Source organism: Perca fluviatilis, chromosome 11 (genome assembly GCF_010015445.1).
Source record: "Perca fluviatilis chromosome 11, GENO_Pfluv_1.0, whole genome shotgun sequence".
NCBI lineage: Eukaryota > Metazoa > Chordata > Actinopteri > Perciformes > Percidae > Perca > Perca fluviatilis.
In genome coordinates, this window is record NC_053122.1 from 3,638,399 (window position 1) to 3,661,336 (window position 22,938).

General features: G+C 37.9%; 1 pseudogene; it reads left to right on the top strand.

Annotated features, from left to right (window-relative positions):
• Positions 1–13,398: 13,398 nt before the first annotated feature.
• On the top strand, positions 13,399–21,544 carry LOC120568525 (annotated as a pseudogene).
• Positions 21,545–22,938: the final 1,394 nt, after the last annotated feature.

Below are 22,938 nucleotides of genomic sequence, written 5' to 3' on the forward strand. Positions count from 1 at the left end.
AGGCTACAGAAATCATAGGCTCCTGTTATCTAAAGGTGTGTCAGTGCCATGGCTCAATATTTAAATGGTTTTGACAATGTGGATGAGGTCGTTATAATTGGATGGCCACCTTTATTGACTTGAGCCAGAGTACAACGTTACGGACAAAGAGAGAGAGAGAGAGAGAGAGAGAGAGAGAGAGAGAGAGAGAGAGAGAGAGAGAGAGAGAGGAGAAGGGTGAAGCAGCGGCTGCAGGACTGCCGGGCTCAGGATATTGTAGTGCTCCCGTGGGTGCTGTGCCCCTATGTGCCCAAATAATATGTTTTCAGGAGTGGGACCTGTTGCTGCCAGATATCTGTGGTCTGGATGTGTCCAGTGATATACCTCGGACACAATGCTGTGTTACCACGTCAGAGGATTTCCCCCTCCCGGCCATCCAATTATAACGACCTCATCCATATTTTCTAAATCTTGTAAATATTGAGCCATGGCACTGACAAACCTTTAGATAACAGGAGCCTATGATTTCTGTAGCCTACTCCGAAACAACAGACATCCTGAAGGCCTTTTTCTCGAGTGGCGTTCCACTCTCCACACCGCTGTCTTCGACATAAAATCACTTCCTGAGATCAATAATGTTGTCAGACACTTTTGTCACACACACACACACACACACACACACACACACACACACACACACACACACACACACACACACACACACACACACACACAGACAGACAGACAGACAGACACATACACACACAGGTTAATTTGTGATTTCATGTATATAGCCCGCTTCTTTTCAGGTAATATATTCACCTCTCTGCTCTGTAGGGTCATGCTTGTTTGTTCTATGCAATAGATATGTCTGATAATAATATAAAGTATTTATACTTTCAGCCTTTTCACTCAATTTATTTGAACTTCCACTTTTGACAGTATTACAGATTAGCTTCCAGCTTTTCTAGCAATGTATTTCAGTTCTTACCCTATTAAGGTAATGCAGTTCAGCTTCCAACTGACAATTTTACATTCCAACTTCCAAGTTTTTCAGCAGTGCAGTGTAATGCTTTTGAGATTTTTCAAACAATTTGTTTCATATTTCTGCATTTTCACCAATGTTTGTCACAGCATTTGTAAGTCTTCCATACTTATTCATAATTTCAGTTAGAAAATAAATTTAGACCTCACAATGTTTTACATCGTTTTGGCATCGTTTTCAAAAAAACCTTTAAATATTCCACATCTTTTATACATTAGTGGTGTTATTCAACTTTTTAATGATGTTAATTAAAACCATTCATACTCTTCCAACCATCCTCACTATTTCACGTTCTTCTTATGGATTTAAGCTATTAATCCAGTTTAGCTTTACCAATTTAGCTATTCAGCATTTGCATGCATTTTCTGTAGGAAATGCATTTTCTTTCATTATTGTTTCTCTGTGTTGTTAAGAAAAGAATCTTCACCTCAGTTCAGTGTGTTTGTGACCAGTGTTAGAAAACTTTCTCAGGAAGTGGAATAAGTTTCTTGTTAGTTATTAATACGTAAAACAGTAATATTACCTCACATATTACTTATTATCAAAATAAATTAGTTATTGTACTTGTTATATTACTATATTACTTCCTAACTGGATTAATAACTACACTCTAAAAAATAATTAAAGGGACTTGTAAATGTAAGAGTTAAAAAAAGGTATTCTTGCTTAAAAAAAATACTGACCTTCATTATGATGAGCATTTGGGTTAACTGTATCAAAATCCATGAGTGAATCTCAAACAGCAATCTTTGTATTTTTCAACAATATTTTTAAGAATACACTATGAATAGCAATTAGTTTTAAGAACTACAATTATTAGACAACTCAACTTAATATTTTTGGAAACTTTACTAAACAACTTAAAAGAACGAGTAAGTGGGTAGGACGTGACGTCATTTCCTAACGGTTCTGGCTCAGAGAGCCACAGGATGTGGCATGGTGGGCTCAGCTACTCCACGGTTTACTCCACCGACAATACCTCAAGTAAGTACATTTAACACAATAATAAGTTACATATATCAGTTACAGCACTTATACCAACATTACTGTGTAAGTTTCTTTGCCAAAGCTAATTTGATTGTTAGCACACTTTAGCTAGCTTAGTAGTTGTTCAGTATGCATTTTCTTGAAGCTAGCTACAGCTGCTTAGCTACATTAGCCACATTGATATTATACAGTCTACATTAGTTCTAACTTGTATAACTACACACATTTGCACCTTGTGGTCTAGTTAAAAGTACAAAATTTTTTACTTGCTCAAGTACTTCATTGAACGTGATGTTAGGCCCAACTAGTTGTCGAGGCTAATGTTTCTTTTTACTTTCTTTAAAATCAGAGACAGGGTTATACCACAAAGACAGTGAAAACGTTAGTAAGACTGCGTTCAGTCATGGGGGGGGTCTCACAGGGACAGCCCCCCAGTGGTCAAAAGCGCGGAGGGGCCGCGATAATTACCGCAGACGCCGATGGCAGCGTTTAACGGCGCACGCGGCCGTGACGGGTCGGCATCAGTAGTTAAGGTGGGAGGCTTTGCTGTGGGAAATGACATAAATGTAGTGTTAATGAATTACATTCATGGTACCACGCATGTTGAGTGATTGTACAATAGCAGACTTTAGTTTCAGTGTACAGCTTCACCTTCTCTAAACCGCTGCAAGTCTTCCACTTGTTCTCATTTTTTTATTAAATATGCTTTATTGCTATCACTGAAGTTAACTTTTCCAAAGTTTAAGAATACAGTAGAATAAATTAGTAACAATGTAATTAATATAATATATAATATAATAGAAGAAGAAATATTTGATTTAATATTTAGCCCTAAAAGGACATAAGTTTGTATGTTTTGCATTGTTGTTTTTCTTTGTACTGAAGGATGTGCCTTATATCCATCCATTTTTTACTCATAGGGAATTTTGTCTGGCAGAAGAGCAGTATTCATTAATTGTTGATATCTTGTGGTTGTTCTTAAGTCATCTAGTTAATTTTTTATTTGGTAAATATAAAATTTTCAGATGAAAGAAAAAATGAGGTAAGTTACTATTTTTTTTTCTTTTGTGGGTAAATGGGGTAATTGTCTATAGTCTATCACTTCTATCAATAAAGGTTTATATCTCTTTTTTGGATATATGCTTAACTTGACAGAGAAACTGACGACAGAAGGGTGTGAGAAAGAGGGGACACCAGGAAGGACAGCAGGCCATATTTGAACTTAGGTCACAGCGTAGGACTGAGCCTCACAGACGCCACTAGATGAGCTCCCGCATTTATTCTCTTTAAGGTAACAGCTCATGGGATGGCAGTGTAAGCTCTGATTTGTCACATCATCAAAGGGTGGATTTATTAAACACTACCAACTGAACAGAGATTTAGGTCGTGGACATTTTCTTCCTTGTATTCGTGTGAACTGTCCATGTTCTTTTAAAACTTGGGGTGCTTACATACACACAGATCAGTGGAAACTGAATACAAGATGTCAAAGCTTTTAATTAAATTTGGGACTTATGTTTTCCGAATTACCAAGGATTATTTTCAACATTAACTCATCTGAAAGACTAGAACAATAGAGTGTGTGTTTGATGGTTGTGAGTTCAAAACTAACATATATGGGACGTATGCTACACATACAAGCCGAAGCACCAATCCTACTTTGTAAGACTTAAAAGCTGATGTTATTGTAAAACTCTGATTTCTACCAGTGTTCGACAGCATGACAGACAGTTTGCATTTGATGTGGAGTTGGATGTATTTCTTGCTTAAGTTAGAAAACATTTATAACGTCTCTGATAAATGTAGAGATGACTTGGTGGACAGCTTCAGTTTATCTGCACATATCATCTCAGTATTTCAAATTTAGTGAGAATTTGACACAATAACTGCACTGTTGATGAACGGTTGTCAGGATTTAGTTGTTGTCTTTGCAATCCTCTAGTACGTGCCGGGCACCCCAGGTGGCAAAGATGGGGGGAGTCTTTATCTGTTTTGGGTTGAGGGAAAAGAAAATTGCACATGTTAAACAAATTATGATAATACACTAGTATTGCGCAAGCCAGACCCACATCAATTGTGTTGACTACCATTGGGGGCTCGCCGGGGCGGATAAACGGTTGTCTTTCCTCTGCACGCATAGGTAGCGCCCAACAGGCAAGCACGGAGGTAGCGGAGCTAGTTGATAGTTAACTTTGCTGTATCCTGCAACTCTGATTTTTAAATGATTTCTGTCCGTCTTTGTTCTTTTCTCAAAAAAAGCTACCAAGTTTCAGGTCCTTTCCCGCAACTGCCCCCCCACCCGACTCTATACACAATGTGTTCCTCCAATTTTGCAGCTGCTCCGAGGTGCCTAACCCCCTGCTTCCAAATATTTGCTGCCACTAGGGGAGTTAGATTTCTAGGCACTAGTATATAATTATACAAAGTTGTATGAGTATATATTTCTCGTTTTTCCTGCCGCTACGGCATCACTATTTTATGAATGAAACATGGCGGAGACACATAACAGTGCTGATAACTCCTCTGTATCAAAAAATAAAGTAAGGCTCTATCTTGAGAGTTACCTCAACTTCGGTTTCGCGTGGGGGGGGGGCTCAGCTTTTCTTAGACATGAATAGGGGGGGCGCCAAGGAAAAAAGGTTGGGAACCACTGCTCTAGTACAGCTCTTGGTTCTGATGGTCTTTTTTTTTTTCTAAATATAAGAGGGTAATGTATTGTAACTTATGTGTTAAGCCAGTTAAATTATCACAATCTCTGTTTTTTGTCTATATTTTTTTATTTTTTTAAAGGTCAACGCAGAGGTTCAACAAATCACCACTGTAAATCTTGAGGCAAAATTCATGTCAATTTTGGACCTTCATTCCCCTAAACTCCTTTCCAGAGAGAGACATCGTGCAGAAATGAATACTCTCCTACAGGTATTTCAGTATACTCCTCTGTTTAGCTGCTGCTTTCCCCCACCTGTCTTGTCATTAAAGCGCCCATATTATACTCATTTTCAGGTTCATAATTGTATTTTAAGGTTGTACCAGAATAGGTTTACATGGTTTAATTTTCAAAAAACACCATATTGTTGTTGTACTGCACAGCTCTCTCTCACTGCTGCAGCTCCTCTTTTCACCTGGTTTCTGTTTTAGCTACAGAGTGAGACCTCTTTTCTTCTTTTTCTTCTGTACTATCTTTGATTGCACTCGCACATGCTCAGTAGCTCAGATGTAGATCATGTCAGCTAGCTAGCTCCATAGAAGTAAAAGACAGGCTGTTTCTCCAACTTCAGTCAGTTACAAGGCAGGATCAGCTGGGAGACTTCTAAATGAGGGCGCACATGTAAGTAGTTCTTTGTAGATTATTGTGAACTTTTGTGTGTTGTAGCAGTGCTTTGCTATTGAGAACGAGGTACCATGCTAGTGTTAGCATTAGCGTTAGCATGCTAATGCTAACGCTACGAGCTAACGGTTGCGGTTAGCCAGCTCATTTCGGATTGTGACGTCACAGTCCGAGCCGATTTTGAACAGCTCACTAGGAGACTGAAGGCAGGACACATTCAGAAACCGTATCTCACTCAAAACATGGATGGATTTTTTTCAAAGTTTGTATGTGTGTGGAAGCACCAGAAACACAAAAGAACACCCCAAATACCAGAAAAAGTGTTTTTTTCATAATATGGGCACTTTAAAGTGCTCATATTATGCTTCTTGGCTTTTCCCCCTTTTCCTTTATTTTTTTTTGTTCATGTTATAGGTTTACACAGTGAAAAAGCCCAAAGTCCCCCCCCCCGCCAAATGGAGTTACCATCTCCAACAGAAAACACTGTTCACAAACTGCTCTATTGTAGTCCAGCCTTTCCTTTAGAGACAAACTGTCACTTTGTAACACACGTTATAATGATCACCTAGCTGCTTGCGTGGCACACCCTCATACTATGCTTCTGACTGGCTAGTAGTCCTTACCTAGGTACTGTCAGGGCACGCCCTCCTACTCTGCTTCTGACTGTTTAGTAGTCCTCCTTACCTAGGTACTGTCAGGGCACGCCCTCATAATCTGCTTCTGACTGGCTAGTAGTCCTTACCTAGGTACTGTCAGGGCACGCCCTCATAATCTGCTTCTGACTGGCTAGTAGTCCTTACCTAGGTACTGTCAGGGCACGCCCTCATAATCTGCTTCTGACTGGCTAGTAGTCCTTACCTAGGTACTTCAGGGCACACCGTCATACTCTGCTTCTGACTGGCTAGTAGTCCTTACTAGGGTTGGGCATCGTTTGGATTTTAACGATTCTGATTCCAATTCCGATTCTTCCTTTCGATTCCGGTTCTTATCGATTCTCGATTCCGATTCTTTGAGGGGTGGAGTTGAAACGGGTCACATGCCTTTTTTCACAAATAAGAGGAAAGTTTTATTTTGATTCAATGGTGGTTTGCAGTTTTACAGCTTTTTCAACGTAAAATAAAGCCACACTAGAGCGCCGCTTACTGTGCTCCATGGCTGCAACACAACAAGCACCTGGCCACTACGGAAACCAAAACTTGCACATGTTAAATTGGGAAGTGATGATCGGATTTGAAACCAAATCCTCCAAACGATTCCAAAACGATTCCAATACAGAAACGATTCCGATGGAATCGTAATTTTTGAAACGATTCCGATTAGGAATCGGTTCTCGATGCCCAACCCTAGTCCTTACCTAGGTACTGCGCATGTGCGACTCCCAACAAAGATGGAACAGAAGTGTTCCATCTAAATACAATTATGAACCTGGAAATGAGCATAATATGAGCGCTTTAATATTTCTCCAGGCCATAATGTGCACTGAGTGAATAGGTATCTAGTCATTAAAGAATACATTTTCTCCTTAACAGAGCGGAATTTCCATTCAGAAAACCATAGAAGTCATCCGATCAATCATCAGTGATCAATCATCAATCACCTTGGTGAAGATGATCAAAGAGTTTGAGGTGAGTCCAATATATGGATTTCAGGCTTCTCCCTACAATTAATGTGTAAAGTTGAAATTATTGCTTCTGCTAATGCATCAGTGTATTTTCTTTGTTCTTTAACCAATGAAAGAACCCTTATTAAACTGTTGTGATTAGAAATACACAGCCATTATGTAGCTCTAGCTGTCCACTGAAAATTAGACATTACTGGTGTGCCTGATGTTGATTTTTGAAAGTGTAATCTAAATACTATAGAAAGCAAACTGAACCATAACTGTTTTTATTTTATACAGTTTAATGCCCATTTACCCTACTGCTGCACAGAGCGCTGGTCACTTGTTTATTCAAGCTTTATTTATATATTTGTATCGACCTAGATACTATTATTTGCATGTTTTTTTATTTACCAACATTCGAACAAATTAAGCATATAACAGAAATAATCGACCCAAAGTTAATTAAAAGAATACTCAACTTACTATACAATCTTTGTACAACTGATTGATTTAGTTGTTATGATAATGGATTTGTTCTATTTTGGTGACATCCTGCCTGCCTGTTCTAACCAGTTTCCTTTTACAATGTGATGCACAGGTGATGGCTGTGTACCTGTTCCGGAATAAAAGTGGACAGGTCAATGATGTTGGGATCGTCATTGAAGGTTCCACTGTACTCAACCATCTTGGGGATCTCAGCAGAGCCTGTTGCTTCCTGCTAGCACTGACCCTATGCTTTGGATCTGAAATATCCCAAAACTCATGAATACATTTTTGAGTTTGCTTGTGGAAGTGGATTCCGGAAACCTTTCAGCAAAGGTGCAAAGACTGAAACAATGTGGTCATATAGGTTGCTGAGAGGCAGCTGTTCAGATGAGAAAATATGTTTTATTTAATAAGACAATCTCCAGGTGTGGTCAGGCTCACAGTGTTGGACAGATTTCAATTCTTATAACAAGAATGAAATAAGATGAATACAGGGAAGAAAAGGTCCATGACCTAAATCTCTGTTTCAGTTGGTAGTGTTTAACAAGTCCACCCTTTGATGATGTGACAAATGTACAGAGCTTACACTGCCATCCCATGAGCTGTTACCTTAAAGAGGATTAAAAGCCAGGGAGCCTCGATGGCTAGTGGATAGTGTGCTGAAGAGTAAGACTAAAGTAAATAGTGGGATGTTTTTTTTCCTATTTCAGTTGTGTTTTAAGCAGTTCTTTTTTAATGTAGTACTCAAAGGGTTTTCCAGTTTTTAACCTTGCTTTTTTTTCCATTTTTGGTGTACAAATTTACAAAATAAGTTATCACTTGGCCATTTATTTTTATTTTTTAAAACATTGCTGGGTTGTCTTTTATATTCAGTAGATGTGTATTGTTCACGTCTGCAGACTGTAATGTGTGTGTAAATGTAGAATTTTAAAGATAACTACAGTATTTTGAGTGTAAATGATTGATAACCGTGGCCGGAGTCAAGTTTTGCATCTAACAGGTTCAGATTGTTATAAGTGTCTAGCGGATTGTGATAGGATACCTTATGCACTTCTCACTTATTTGCGCTATACTGTGTCATTGATGTTGCTACTAGTGTGTTTCACATGTGCATGCATTGCAGTCAAATAAAATGTTAATGTTTTGTGAGATCTTGGTCATACTTAAATTTTTTTAGGTTAACATTTATTGACATCAAGTAGAAAACACCTATACAATGTATTAAATTGAGTAAAAGAAATAAGTCAGTACAACACATATTTTAAATAAATCATAGGCAAGTAGTCAGTTATATCATACTAATGTTTTCACTTGTATCTACTCACTTTCTTCTGTGCTTTCTGCTAATATTTTCTATATGGTTTACACAGTCTTTCAATTACATGTACTTAATTCTATTTGGTAATTCTACTAAATCAATTCATTCAGACATGATTAAAAATATTACTAAAATCTACTCATTATTTATGGTTTGTTTTACTTGATTTCAAAGCTTTGTGATCTACGCAATATTTTTGAGTGTAAAAATGTTTCACTAATTAAATTGAGTAATGTGCAGTTTTTGTTTTTAGAGTGTATAATATAATTACAGTTGTAATTACAAGTAGTTTTGGAAATTGTAATCCTTTACACTACTCATTACTGAGGAAAGTATCCTAATAATATAACAGTAATAGATTACTTAGTAATGTGTTACTGCCCAACACTGTTAGTGACTCTGGCTGAGATGGAGGTGAAATATGTGAACCTGGGCTGTGGTTTACTGATCTCTTCCTGTCACAAACACTGTTTGACATCTGTTCATCTGGAGGTTTTTGTTCAGGCTGCAGGGAACATTTCTCACTGTGGGGAACTCTATTTATAACAGGAACAGTAGTAGGTGGCTGAATGATCAAGTTTAACCTTCTTGATCTGCAACTCAGCATTACTCTTAGCAATAGAACGAATCCGTGTGAATGTTTCTGTGTCTCTCTTCTGGTACCAGTATACATTATTATAGTCACACTGCTCAGTGCCTCGACAGCTGAAAGAAACGTCTCCACCAACTCTCCTGGTCAATGTTAAATCATCTTGAATCAGCTGTGTTGCCATGGCAGCCAGCGCTGTAGAGAAACAGACAGGTAGATGAAGGTGAGTGTGAGCCAGTGTTTGTTAAAGGTGGAGTTTGTTGGCTCCTGATTGGCTGGAAACACTCACCTGAACACAGACAGCACAGAGCAGCAGCTGGGAGGAAAAGCATTTAGTTCAGTGGTGTTTCCTCTGGTGAACCTGGGGAGAAGTGGCGCTCTGATGCAGCTGAGGCCAAACAAGGACGAGCTGTGAGATCAGACGAGGGCCACATGGTTTCTAACACTGACTTTAACTTTTAACTTCCTACATGTTGAGGTCAGCCACAAAATGAGACACTGATAAACCACCACAGCTGTGCTTCTGCCTGTAAAAACCCTCCCTGTATCTGAAACTGGTGGTATTCAGACAGAGGTGGGGGCCAACAAGTCCTCCAAATGAAATGACAGAATATGTATTTTGTAAATGACCTTTAAAACTACACACAGAAGTGTTTTATGATCTGATGAAACATCATTTGTCTGTGAAGAATGAATCTGTTTTATGATGTGAGACCACTATGGTTCAGGTTTGGTTGGGCACCAACAAGACTTGGTTAGTTTCAGGGAAAGATCCTGTTTGGGTTCAAATAAGCTCTTTGTTTAGGTTACGGGGAATTTATTGTCATGGTTAAATAATATTTGACACTTTTGTAGAAGAATTAATACATAACTAGTGCAGTGCCCATTGAAAATGTGCTTGTTTGGAACTGCCGATTACTTGGCCTGTGGTATTGCTGCTTGTAGAATTCATCAAAAACAAATTGTAGTCTACCTCAAAATTACTTACAGAAGGACTCCAAACCACTTCAAATGCAACTCCCCTGCATACCCTACTACTAACTTACAGATTTGCCTGACAGAGAACGCTGCAGATTCTGAATGTAATCACAAAATATCACGATGACAATGTGGAGTAATCAGACATTAGCGTCATGGACTCATGGCATTGCGCTACCCACCCGGCCCGTTATGAGAGCTAAACAGCACATACCTGCGTTAATCACCACCAGAACCGGACTGTTTGTGTGTTTGTGTGTGTGCGCAGAGAGAGAGAGAGAGAGAGAGAGAGAGAGAGAGAGAGAGAGAGAGCACATATCTGCATTAATCACCACCAGAACCGGACCGTTTGTGTGTGCGCAGAGAGAGAGAGAGACCCGAGGTGGTATTCCTAACTTACTGATTTACCTGACAGAGAACGTTGCAGATTCACAATTTAATCACAAAATATCACAATGAAAATGTGGAGTAATCAGACATTAGTGCGCTAACCACCGGCCCTCCGCTAAACAGCACATATCTGCGTTCATCAACCACCAGAACCTGTATGTGTGTGTGTGTGTGTGTGCGCGCGTGCGCGTGCGCAGAGAGAGAGACGGTGTAGTACATGAAAGATCCGAGTGAGTCACGACACAAACAGGTGCTCAGTCAGTGTTTGCATGCAGTGTGGGGAGTGGCCAGCGGCTAGAGCGGCAAAAGCCAATGTGGGCTTCTTTTACCTATATATTTAACGATATGTTTAACAATATCTTTTGCTTTTCTTATCCAAACAACGTCAAACTTGGCAAGTAGCAAGACACCTGTCAAGTTTGAAATCCATCGGACTAACGGTTCGAGAGATATGCGCTTAACACCAACACCAACACACACACACACACACACACACACACACACACACACACACACAGACAGAAAGACGTTCCTGCAATTATAGATAGATATACATAATCTTCATGTTGTTCCAAGAGTTTTTTTTACTCTGAAGACCTCACTTTGAACCTGTCGTTATCACCTCATACTACAGTATATATTGTATTTCAGTTATTGTATCAATATACCTTTTTCATGGCAGACATGTTGACATGTCATAGTAGGAATAGCACAGGTGTATTCAAAACCATTAATGATGGCTGCATTCCACTTAGGAGTGACCCTGGTATTAAACCATTACTGATGGCTGCATTCCACTTAGGAGAGGTCCTGGTATTGGTCATGTTGACTCACTGAAATATCTTACTGGGACAATTGATGGAATTGAGCCATCGTTAAGGTTATCAATTTCAGCTTTTCCTACTATAACAAGTTAAAATGTCTGCTGTGAAAAAGGTCCATTCTGTGCTGCTGCTGTGAAGAATAAAACCTTCACACTGCTGCCCTCTAGTGTCTACAACAACACACTGTTTCAACCTGTCCTGCTAACATCACAATAAAACCTTCATTAATCATTCCAGTCTCTGTTCTTCCCCCAGATTGAGGAACAGACAAACGGTCAGTCTCTGAGAACTTCAGGTTTCTTTCAGAGCTAGTAGAAGTACTGGTAATATTTGTGAGAGAAAAAATGTACCGTATTGTATCAGCTGCAGTAGAAATATTATTTTAATTTAACTAATAGAACAACAATTATAGCAGTAATACTTGTCATTGACTGTTGTGTGTTTCTTTATCCACGAGATGTCACTGTTTTTTCTTTGCCAGTAAAAACAAGAGGTAAGAGCATCATCATGTCGTCATGGCTACCATCATCATCAGCATCACCTGGATACCCTCGCACTTCTCTGACTAACCACAGGGTGACACTCTTTCTCTTTGGTGGTTACTGTCAGCACCGGCAGCAAACAAACCCACCGTGAGATCAAGTTTAGTTTGAAATGTGTCCCACGGCCATGTTGGAAGAGCTTATTTATTGTTGTGACAGCGATCTAAGAGCATAAAGAGACATGTGATGTCAGACATGTTTGTCTGCTGATACAGCTGCAATATGATGTCATTCTTCTAACAGTTCTTCATGCTGACAATGATCAAACTCTTCAGAGTCATAGCATTTAAATAGCACAGACATACCTTTAAATAATATTAAATGTGTCATAACTGTTCCTTAAGCTTCTTAAAGGTGTTCAACAGACTGACATTTGTCTGGTTTGGTTTGACTTGTTATTCTATTTAAAGGAGTTTAAAGGAGAAAACATTTTCTGAAAGCATTAAATAAGCAAAGAAGCTGCTGTTTGTTGGGGGAGATGGTACTTCATAATATGTTTTATTAATTGTGTAAAAGCTGTGATGTATCAAAGGGAAGTTCAAAACAACTTCAGTTAAAATATTCAAATTGTAAACCAGCTTTAAACTGTTTTAAATATTTAATTATACCAAGAATATACTAATAATTCAGGTCAGACTAAAGAAAGACATTTTTATTACACATAACTTCTCACTGGTTATAACAGACAACACATCACTACAATCTGGCTTCTGTCCGTTTGCTTCCTGTTTGATTTAGAATTGATTTTAAGATTTAACTGATCACTTTTAAAGCTCGTCTGGGTCTGGCTCCAAGCTATACAGCGGAGATGTTGACCCCATAAGAGCCAGTTTGCAGCCTGAGATCTTCAGGTCGCCGTTGTGGTCGTTCCAAAGTCAAGGCTTGAATCTAAACGTGACCTTTGACCTTCAGGACTCCTCGACTTGGAACGAGCTGCCTAAGGAGACTAAACTCTCAGAATCAGTAAACTCTTTTAAATCCCCTCTTAAAACACAATGTTTAATCTGAAAATTTCTCCATTTTATATATTTATTTTTTATTGATTAGATTAATAATTGATTTTGTTGCTTTAACCTTTTTGTTTGCATTTTTTTGTCTTTGTCCAGTCCTTATTATTGCTAATATATACAAGACATTTTGATATGTTACAAGTGTGAATAATAAATGGCTGAATTCCATTTAGCTGCTTCAGTTTCAGGGTCCTGTATTGTTCCTGTTGGCTGTCTCACCATCATGGTCTACGGGAACACTTGTACAGAACAGAGTCATCGTTCATCTTACACTTTTGCTTTTCCTTCTATTACAAATGAAGTCAAAATGTCCGCAGTGAAAAAGGCCTTTTGTCAGACAGCAGCCTTATCTGTCTGCTGCAGGGGCTGATGGGAGATGTGAGGAGCTGTTAGAAACCACGTGGCCCTCGTCTGATCTCACAGCTCGTCCTTGTTTGGCCTCAGCTGCATCAGAGCGCCACTTCTCCCCAGGTTCACCAGAGGAAACACCACTGAACTAAATGCTTTTCCTCCCAGCTGCTGCTCTGTGCTGTCTGTGTTCAGGTGAGTGTTTCCAGCCAATCAGGAGCCAACAAAGTCCACCTTTAACAAACACTGGCTCACACTCACATTCATCTACCTGTCTGTTCCTCTACAGCGCTGGCTGCCATGGCAACACAGCTGATTCAGGATGATTTAACATTGACCAGGAGAGTTGGTGGAGACGTCTCCTTCAGCTGTCGAGGCACTGAGCAGTGTAAGGGCACTTATGGATCTGTATTCTACCAGAAGAGAGACACAGAAACATTCATAGTGATTCTTGTTATTCACAAGAGTAATACCATATATAAGGGATACAATCATCCTCAGATAGATGATTTCTCCGTTGTGAATGAACAGAACAGCTGGGAGTTGCAGATCCAGAATGTTAAACTCGATCACTCAGCCACCTACTACTGCTCCTGTTGGAATAGAGATCCACAGTGAGAAATGCTCCCTGCAGCCTGAACAAAAACCTCCAGATGAACAGATGTCAAACATTGTTTGTGACAGGAAGAGATCAGAAACCACAGCCCAGGTTCACATATTTCACCTCCATCTCAGCCAGAGTCACTAACAGTGTTGGGCAGTAACGCATTACTAAGTAATATGTTACTGTTATATTATTACGATACTTTCCCCAGTAATGAGTAGTGTAAGGGATTACAATTTCCAAAACAGTAATCATATTACAGTTATTAATCCAGTTAGGAAGTAATATAGTAATACAACAAGTACAATAACTCATTAGTGTTGATAAGTTTAGTTTATTTATTTATGAAAGGGGACAGCGCAAATTAATAAAACACATGATTTCCCATGGGTTAAATAAGACAGAATTAGCCAAAAGGTTATTTTTTTCATCCTCGTTATTGATGCTAAAAGTCCGCTTTTAGAGTCCGCTGCATGGTGTGGGAGGATCCCCCCCGCCTCCCCCCGCCTCCCTGTGTTGCACGGGCGGGGACACATTTCACGGGGACAGCAGCGGAGGAAAAGCCCATTTCCTCCGTATCGTCCCACTTTTTACCATTACCATCTCAACAACTGCAGTAGTAGGATTTAAATCAAACTCGTGACAGCAATAGTGACAAGTAATGCATGTTAATAAAATGAAGCAGAACACATTCAGAAGACAACGGAATAACTGTTAAACACGTTTATTTCGGATCAGAGCGGCAGCTGATTTAACACATCAGACTCCAGGATTAATCTTAGCCTGCCTGTTAGCCTGCTCTGGACCAGGCTAGCTGCAAAGAATAAATCGCCATGGTTACTTGGCTGGGTTTAATTCAACCTGCTTTTGTGCAACCAAGTCAAAGCTAAATTCATCCAGGATAACCTGAATATCCCGGCTTAATCCCTTATCCTGGTTTTGTGCAATACCCCTCTGAAGTTTCTTTTCTTAACAACACAGAGAAACAATAATAAAAGATCTGGGGCCTGTTTCACAAAACCAAGATAAGGGATTAAGCCGGGATTTCCCAGTTATCCTGGATGAATTAAGCCTTGATTCGGTTTCACGAAAGCGGAGGCACATAAATCACCATGGAGATTTATTCTGTACAGCTAGCGCCCGCCCTGTCAAGTCAGACGCCGCATTTATTTAATCCTGGAGCCTTTTATGATCACCCAGCAGAGGTTTTACCCTGTTCTTATCAGCCTGGATTAAAATACAACAGGTGCATATTGCTGTTTATTTAAGTACTGATATTATTTCAAGTTGTGACCATTATTTTTTTAATAATTATTCATGTGACAGTCATTGTTACTGTTATATTGCTGTATGAAGACTGCTGTTCACATTGTTGTTAGAAGTTTGATGAATATATTATGGCAGTTGTTGAGATAATTAGAAAAGGCTGATAACATTTCAAATGTGTTTTAAATGAAGTCTTTTACTAAGGGCAATACATACAATGCTTTACATTTCTATAGTTGAGCAATGCCCTTGAATTATTTTAGTTGATTCATTTTGTTTTAAATTCTTTAACAATAAGGATCATGTTTGTTCCTCTTCCATGTACATTGTCTTTGGCATTCTTAGCACACAATTGATGTTGTCCAGTAAACGGGGAATATAATTTGGGAGAATTGTACAATTTTAAGAACATATCCTAATTGTACAATCCTCCCAAATTATAGTCTTAGTTCACTGGACCAGTAACTATCTAGTGATGTAGGCAACTGTACATTCATGTAACAACAGGGAGAGGACACCTCAATGGTTTTTGACCTTATATATTGCTGGGGGGAAATAACTGATGAATATACTCAGTTCCATTCATGTTTACAGTGTGCATGGAATTTATCACTTAATTATCTTTATAGTTTCTAGATTTTAGAGTCCAATTTCTTCAGTGTCTTTATTTTCTATGTCCATACATATGAGGGAGTAAGGCATATAATATGTAGAGAAGGAAACTCGTCCTCTATAAAAAATAAATAAATAAATAAAACAAACGCAAAAAGTGTGGCAGATAATAGTGGACCGACTGAATGATAGTCTAAAAATATACATTTATGAATTACTGCTCTTAACTGAAAGCATTCAATGAGTCACTGTCATTTGCAAAAATGAACAGTTGTACACTTTGCATTAAAAGCGAGCAGTGGAAGTTAATATGACTTAGGAAATTTATATTGTAGCCCGTGAGAGAGAGGGAGGAACAGAGTGAAAGAGATATTTACGCATCATATTCTAGCGTTATAGAAAATTTATCTTCATTGTAAATTCCCTGAGTAACACTATCTTCTGCTTACTTTTAAGGCAAAGAGTACAACTGTTCATTTGTGCAAATGATTAGTAGCCTAATCACTGAATGGAATGATTATGACGTCTTCAATTCAGAGCAGTGGTCAGTTATTGTATATATTTAGGCTACAATTACGCATTAATTCGGTCCGTGATCGCCTGCTACGCTTTCTCTCGCTGTTTCATTACAGCGGCCGTGTTTCTTTTCTTTTTATACAAATAATGTGTTTCACGTCATCATACTTCACAATAAGCTGCTGCTCACTCTGTATAAAGTATGTTCAATGCGTAATCTCCATTTTGGCATCACTAAATCTGTGATCGACCTCGCGGTCTTTTGAGGAAAGCCGTGGACGCGCATCTATCTGAATGACTTCAGCCTGGCTCGACCTAGTCTCTCCTCCTCAGCCTGGCTCGGCCTTTGTGAAACGCACCAAGCCAGGATGCACAGATTAGACTAGGTTAAGCCTCACTTTATCGGTTATCCTGGATTTATGAATTCTGCTTTTGTGAAACAGGCCCCTGAAATAGAAAACTATACAAACTATAACTATAGAAATGTCTAATGACAACATGTGACAGAATATGGATTGAAGATATTTGAAGGTTTTAAAACAAAGTATAATTATATTGATGTCAAACCCTATATATATATATATATATATATATATATATAAATATATATATATATATATATATATATATATATATATATATATATATATATATATATATATATATATATATATATACATCCAAACACTGAAATCACTTTGAATGAATGATTAAATTGCAACAAACCTTTTCCTCAAATAACGTTAATTTCATCTTTAATATTTCTGACCTTAAGTTCAGCAATTATTTAAAAAGTAGGAGGATCACAACTCTTTCTACTTCAGATAACAACAAGACTACATTCCAACACACAGACATTATAAATGTATAGTAATGGATGTTAGGCGCTCCCCGCCCTGCTCTCTTTTTCCTCTGTTCATCTCAGGTGTTCCTGATTTCTGATTGAGGGGGGCCCCTCCCCTGGATATAAGAGAGGCTGGGAGACAGAAATCTGTCTCTGAGACTGAAGCAGCTGATCACCGTTGGTTTCTCTTCTCTTCTTTTGGGTTTCTTTGCTTTGAGGATGGAGGTCTGGTAGTCTAGTTTTCACAGCTTTGTTTCTGTTAGTTAGTTACTACTTTTTAGTTTGGGGGTGGGGGTTCTGGGTCTGACGGCCCTTGGTGGGTTGGCTCAGGCTTCTTCCCTTCTTTTGTTCTTTTTGGCCAGACCTCCAGACTCCCGTAGTTTTGGTTTAATCAATAATAGTTAATTTGTGAAAGACTCTTAATTTACTTTAACTAATCCTCAGGTTTGGTGTTATCCGATATGTTGACGGTCACATTTAAGTTGTGTTTGTTTGCTGTGGCCGTAACATATTTGGGAAATCATCAAATGGTCAGGAGTGTAGATCTCTAGATGGTGGTTTTGATTTGGTGTCTAAAAAGGACATAAAAGAAGAGACAGTCAAGTTAATATGAACATTAGAGAAACACATCATGGAGCTGGAATATGATACTGGTTAATAATTTGGACTGGTTCACCTCAGCAGACACATTCAAAAGCAGTAAGGGTTTTTGTATCACTCAGTTTCACTGTGAGAGATGGAGGGCACTTGATTTTTGGCTCTGGAACTAAACTGATTGTATCAGGTAAGAATAAACATTCATTTCCTTCATTTGTTTTATTGATCAAGTTTTAAATGTGTTTTAATGAGTTTCTGCTGCTTCAGGCTTCACATGTTAGTTTTTTCATCATTAGAAGAGAATTCTTGCAGCCATGCAGATATTGTTACATAAAAAGGTTCATAGTTCCTGAAAACATGTTTAAATCTCACTGCACAACTCCAGTTATTCTTTATTTCTGCAGGAGATTAAACTGATTTATGGAAAAAGTTTAATGAAATGTTAGAAACATACCGTATTTGATCCTCTCAGTTAATCAGCAATAAGATAATATATGATGTTAAACATGATCTAATATATGTCACTAAATGTATTTTGTAAATAGTATAACTTTAATTATATTGTTTAGGATAATTAAATCATTTTTTATAAGTTATTGTATTTTAAATGATGGTAAATTTGTCTTTTAGTGGAAGATATATTTATACATGAAGACTGAGATACTACTGACAAGAGATACTGAATATGATATTACAATAAATATAACTTATGCATAATAATTTATATATTTTTTATATATGATACATGATATATAACAGCACAAACACACATATATTTATATGTATCTCAGCGTACTTTTAATATAAATAGTATTTGATAATTAACATAATCTGAACATTTTATTATAATTGTGTATAAAAGGTAAAATTTTCAAAAAGTATGAAATGACTGATATATTGATTTGATTCTTAAGCAACTACAGTAAAAATAAGGTGGTAAATATATATGTTATATGTAGCCTATTGTAGTAATTAAAATGATTATAGTATTTTAAGAAAAGATAAATATGTAATTCATTTTAATATGTAAGTTAACACTACAACACTTTTCCTTTGTGTGAAGGTACATTTTATAATTATTATATGTTAATTTACAATCAGGGATCAAGATAGTCTGTTTATTATGTTGTAGTTTTTATTTAAATTTGATATATCATAAAAACAACCCGTTCTCACTCTGAACTGGTAAAATAAGGAGGTTTGGACAGTGGCTGTCAGCGTCTGAAGAGACGCTAAAACCACCTTCAGCGTGTTTGTAGAGCGCTCCAGGGAGAGCAGCAGCTACATGGAGCTTGAATATGACTTAGCATTAAGAGAGACTACGGTAGAGAGTAGTATGAAAGCCCCAAAATCTGCATAGGGAGGTTGGTTGGGGGGGTGGATGGGTCAAACAACACAGGACCTTCACCCAGGAGACCGGGGATCGGGTCCCGCGTGTCACGTTTCCTAAACCCAACCGTCCCGTTCTTGTCCCGCGTGTCATGGAAACGTAAGCCCCCCCCCCATCTTTTCCTAAACCTGACTCAGTCAAAAATGGGCCGCATAGTCCCGACCCAGCACGTTTAGATAAAGAACGTTTAGATCTGACGCTAAAGGAGACTTTTATCGTCAATAACAACGCCAAAGACACCTGACCAAGAGTCTGTGTTTTACGAGATGGGAGTGAGAATCTGTTGAATAAAAATCATTCACGGTTTAATGTTAAGAATTTTTTATGTAAAAATGATTTCTACTCGTTTGAAGTCAATCTTTATTGGCTCCTATACAAATAGTTTTTCATTAGTGGTTTTCAAATAAGGAATAAGACTCAAATAAATTGTTATATTTGATCTTTATATAAAATGTATAAACACATCATGAACAGAGTCATAGATGAGTTAAAGTTCATACTGAACTGTTGTAATTACAATTATTTACTTACCAGAGAGACAGTGATTTCTATCTGTTTTGACCGCATACATTTAAAATATAAATAATTTAAATCTTTTTTGTTGTTATATTTACTTGTCCGCTGTGGTGTTTTACTTGCCCCGGGCCATGGGGCAACACTTATTGTTGAACATTTTATTGTAGTTTTGTATAAACGTGAACATTGTTGTTAAAAATTATGACATTTATTATGAATTGTGTAGTTTCAATATATTAAAACATGTTATAAAGATTGTAATAATTCATAATTACTCAAGTATTAAATGTGAAAGTAAATGTTATTTATTATAATATAGAAAGAAATGGTCCATTTTATGAAGGAAAATCTCATCAATATGTTATGTTATTAACAATAATTATAGTGAATAGACATTTTTGTACATTAGTCCATAATTGTCTTTAGTCCCCATATAACCCGTGCTGACATGAGATGATGTGTGTGTTTCATATGAAGGTGAATCCAGTATATGTAGTGAACTTTGTGCTGTATTGATGAGTAGTTTAGTGATCAGAGTCCATGTAGTTTCCAGGATCAGACTGAATGCAGTGCTGGAAGCTGCTGGTGACTGTGTGAATGTGTGTCTGTGCTGCTTGTTGCTGCTGTCAAACTTCAGATGAGCCGGTAGTGAAGCCCGTGGTGAGCGTGTACCCAGCAGCATCCAGAGCCCACCTGGAGGGAAGAGCGCCCCTGCTATGTCTGGCCTCAGCCATGTTTCCTCCTCTGGTCCAGTTGTCCTGGAAAAGACGAAAGGAGACTGGTCCTCGGGAGGAGCTGCCCCTCGCTGAGAGAGAACAGCTGGAGATCAGAGAGTCGAACGCAAGCGCCGCCATCTTGCTGATCCATCAGCAAGAGAACAGCGAATATAAATACTGCTGCTTCGTCCAGCACGAGTGGTTTACAGTGAAGGCCCAAACAGAACAAGGTGATGAAGGCTCTGTGACTGTGTTCAGCAGTGATTTAGCTTTATGTGGAGATGCTGTCAAAGAGAGCAGAGGACTGACTTTTCTCACTGCAACTCCAGTGTTTTCTCTAGTTTTGTGGAAGAGTTAGGTGCACGTATTTTGCTGAAAATTAATGATTTTTAATAAAACTATCACACCATTTTGGACCATGATTATTACCATATTTGTGTCTAAAACATTGGAAACGCTAGAGCAGATAATAAATAAATAAAACTCAAAAAGCTTAAAGACAAAAACTTGCTAAACCAACTACAATTATTAGATTTGAGAAACGTCTTTGAGTCAGTTTTTAAGCTCACATTCATTCAGTTTAGGTGGTGCCCAAATGCCTTGAATGCAGCATGTTATAGCCTTATAATAAACCCTGAACTATTTACTGCTTTTCTGTTTCAGAGGTTTCTACTCTTCCACCATCTCCAACGTCTCTTCCACCAGCAGCTTCTGTCCCGTCTCAGTACCTCAGTACAGTGGAGGCCCAAACAGAACAAGGTAATGAAGGCTTGGTGACTGTGTTCAGCAGTGATTTAGCTTCATGTAGAGATGCTGTCAAAGAGACCAGAGGACTGACATTTCTGACTGCAATTCCAAACATTTCACTTCTTTTCTGTTTCAGAGGTTTCTACTATTCCACCATCAGCTTCTGTCCCGTCTCAGTACCAAGTGAAGCTTCTCTGTCTGCTGTACACCCAGCTGATAGTGAAGAGTCTGGTGTACTGCTGTGGACTCTCTCTGCTGATGATCCTCAGAAACAAGGGACCATCCACCAGCTGAACACATGCTGACTGACTGTTTTCTGCTCACCTTTTCTCACCATCAAATCTCATAAATTCATCTAATTCATCACTTTGATCAGTATTGACAAATATAAATGATGATGTGTTGTAGTTGTCATCCTAAACATACTCATATATAAATATATTTTTGATTACTAAGGGTGTATCTGTGTAGTGTTATTTTAATACTATTTGATACTGATTATTTCTCCTTTTAAATTGTGTCTTTTATATTGATAGAAAATTAATGTGAATCATCAGCTGTCTGGTAGATATTTTATAGTGTAAAATATTTTGGTTAGTTCTTGTTTCTTTTTATTACATTATGCAAAGCTCCATCAAATTCTTTCATTGTTACGTTCTCAATAAACTGAATAATCAAAAGTTTCTATTTTTTATGAGAACCCTCATTTTTATGAATTGGATTTAAATTATCAGAAACAGAAACAACATCATTGGCTGTGTATATACTATATATATATATATATATATTGTGTGTGTCTTGTAGGTGTCAACATACAAGTGATTTGGAAGATATGAATATAAGCAGAAAAACATACTGTATATACACATAGCTGTTATATATAAATCAGTAGTCAATATTATCCTCTCCCACACATTCCCAATATGTGGTATTGTGTTGTTGAAGTATTTTCTGCTTCATTGGATATCGATAGAGAGAAACAGGAAAGGCAGGGTAGAGAGGGGATGACATGCAGCAAAAGGAATGGAACCCAGGACTCTTGATACATGGTGCTGCACTTCACAAGGAGAGCTACCGGGACCCCCCCATTAGTTGTATCATGTTAACATGATAACATGGACGCTCTAGTTGGGCTTGAAGATGAGATGCAGATGTTTGTTTGAGGGGGTGAAACAACAAGATGACTTCTTTGTCTTTGTGGTTTTTGTTTTGTCGCTCTGATCAATGATAACAGATGTACCGCTTATTGTTGTAAATACTGCGGTCGAGTTAAATACCATAGAATCATAATGTATTATAATAAACAATAATGATACATTTCTACACATTCTTATACATAATTTCAACTGTTTTGAGAATTTGGCTTTAGTAGTAAATTATTAATTATTCATGATTTAAGTTGAAAATATGAGAAAACACTGGCAAATAAATACGTCCTTTTCATTTTTGATGAAAAAGAAAAATCAATTTGCTTTATTACTAAATGAAGCACAAATTTATTTTTTAAACATTGGATTTTTATTCTGTTTGTCTATAGGCCTGCAGCAAATGGCTGTTTATGTTTGTTTTTTTATTCACTAAATATTTTTGAGTACTGAGCACTGAAATCAAACTCCAGTTCCTGGAATGATCCTTTAACCAGAGTGGATGGTTGTAACTGTCATTGTGTTGTTAATGTGAGAAAGGCTGCAGAGCAGAAACCC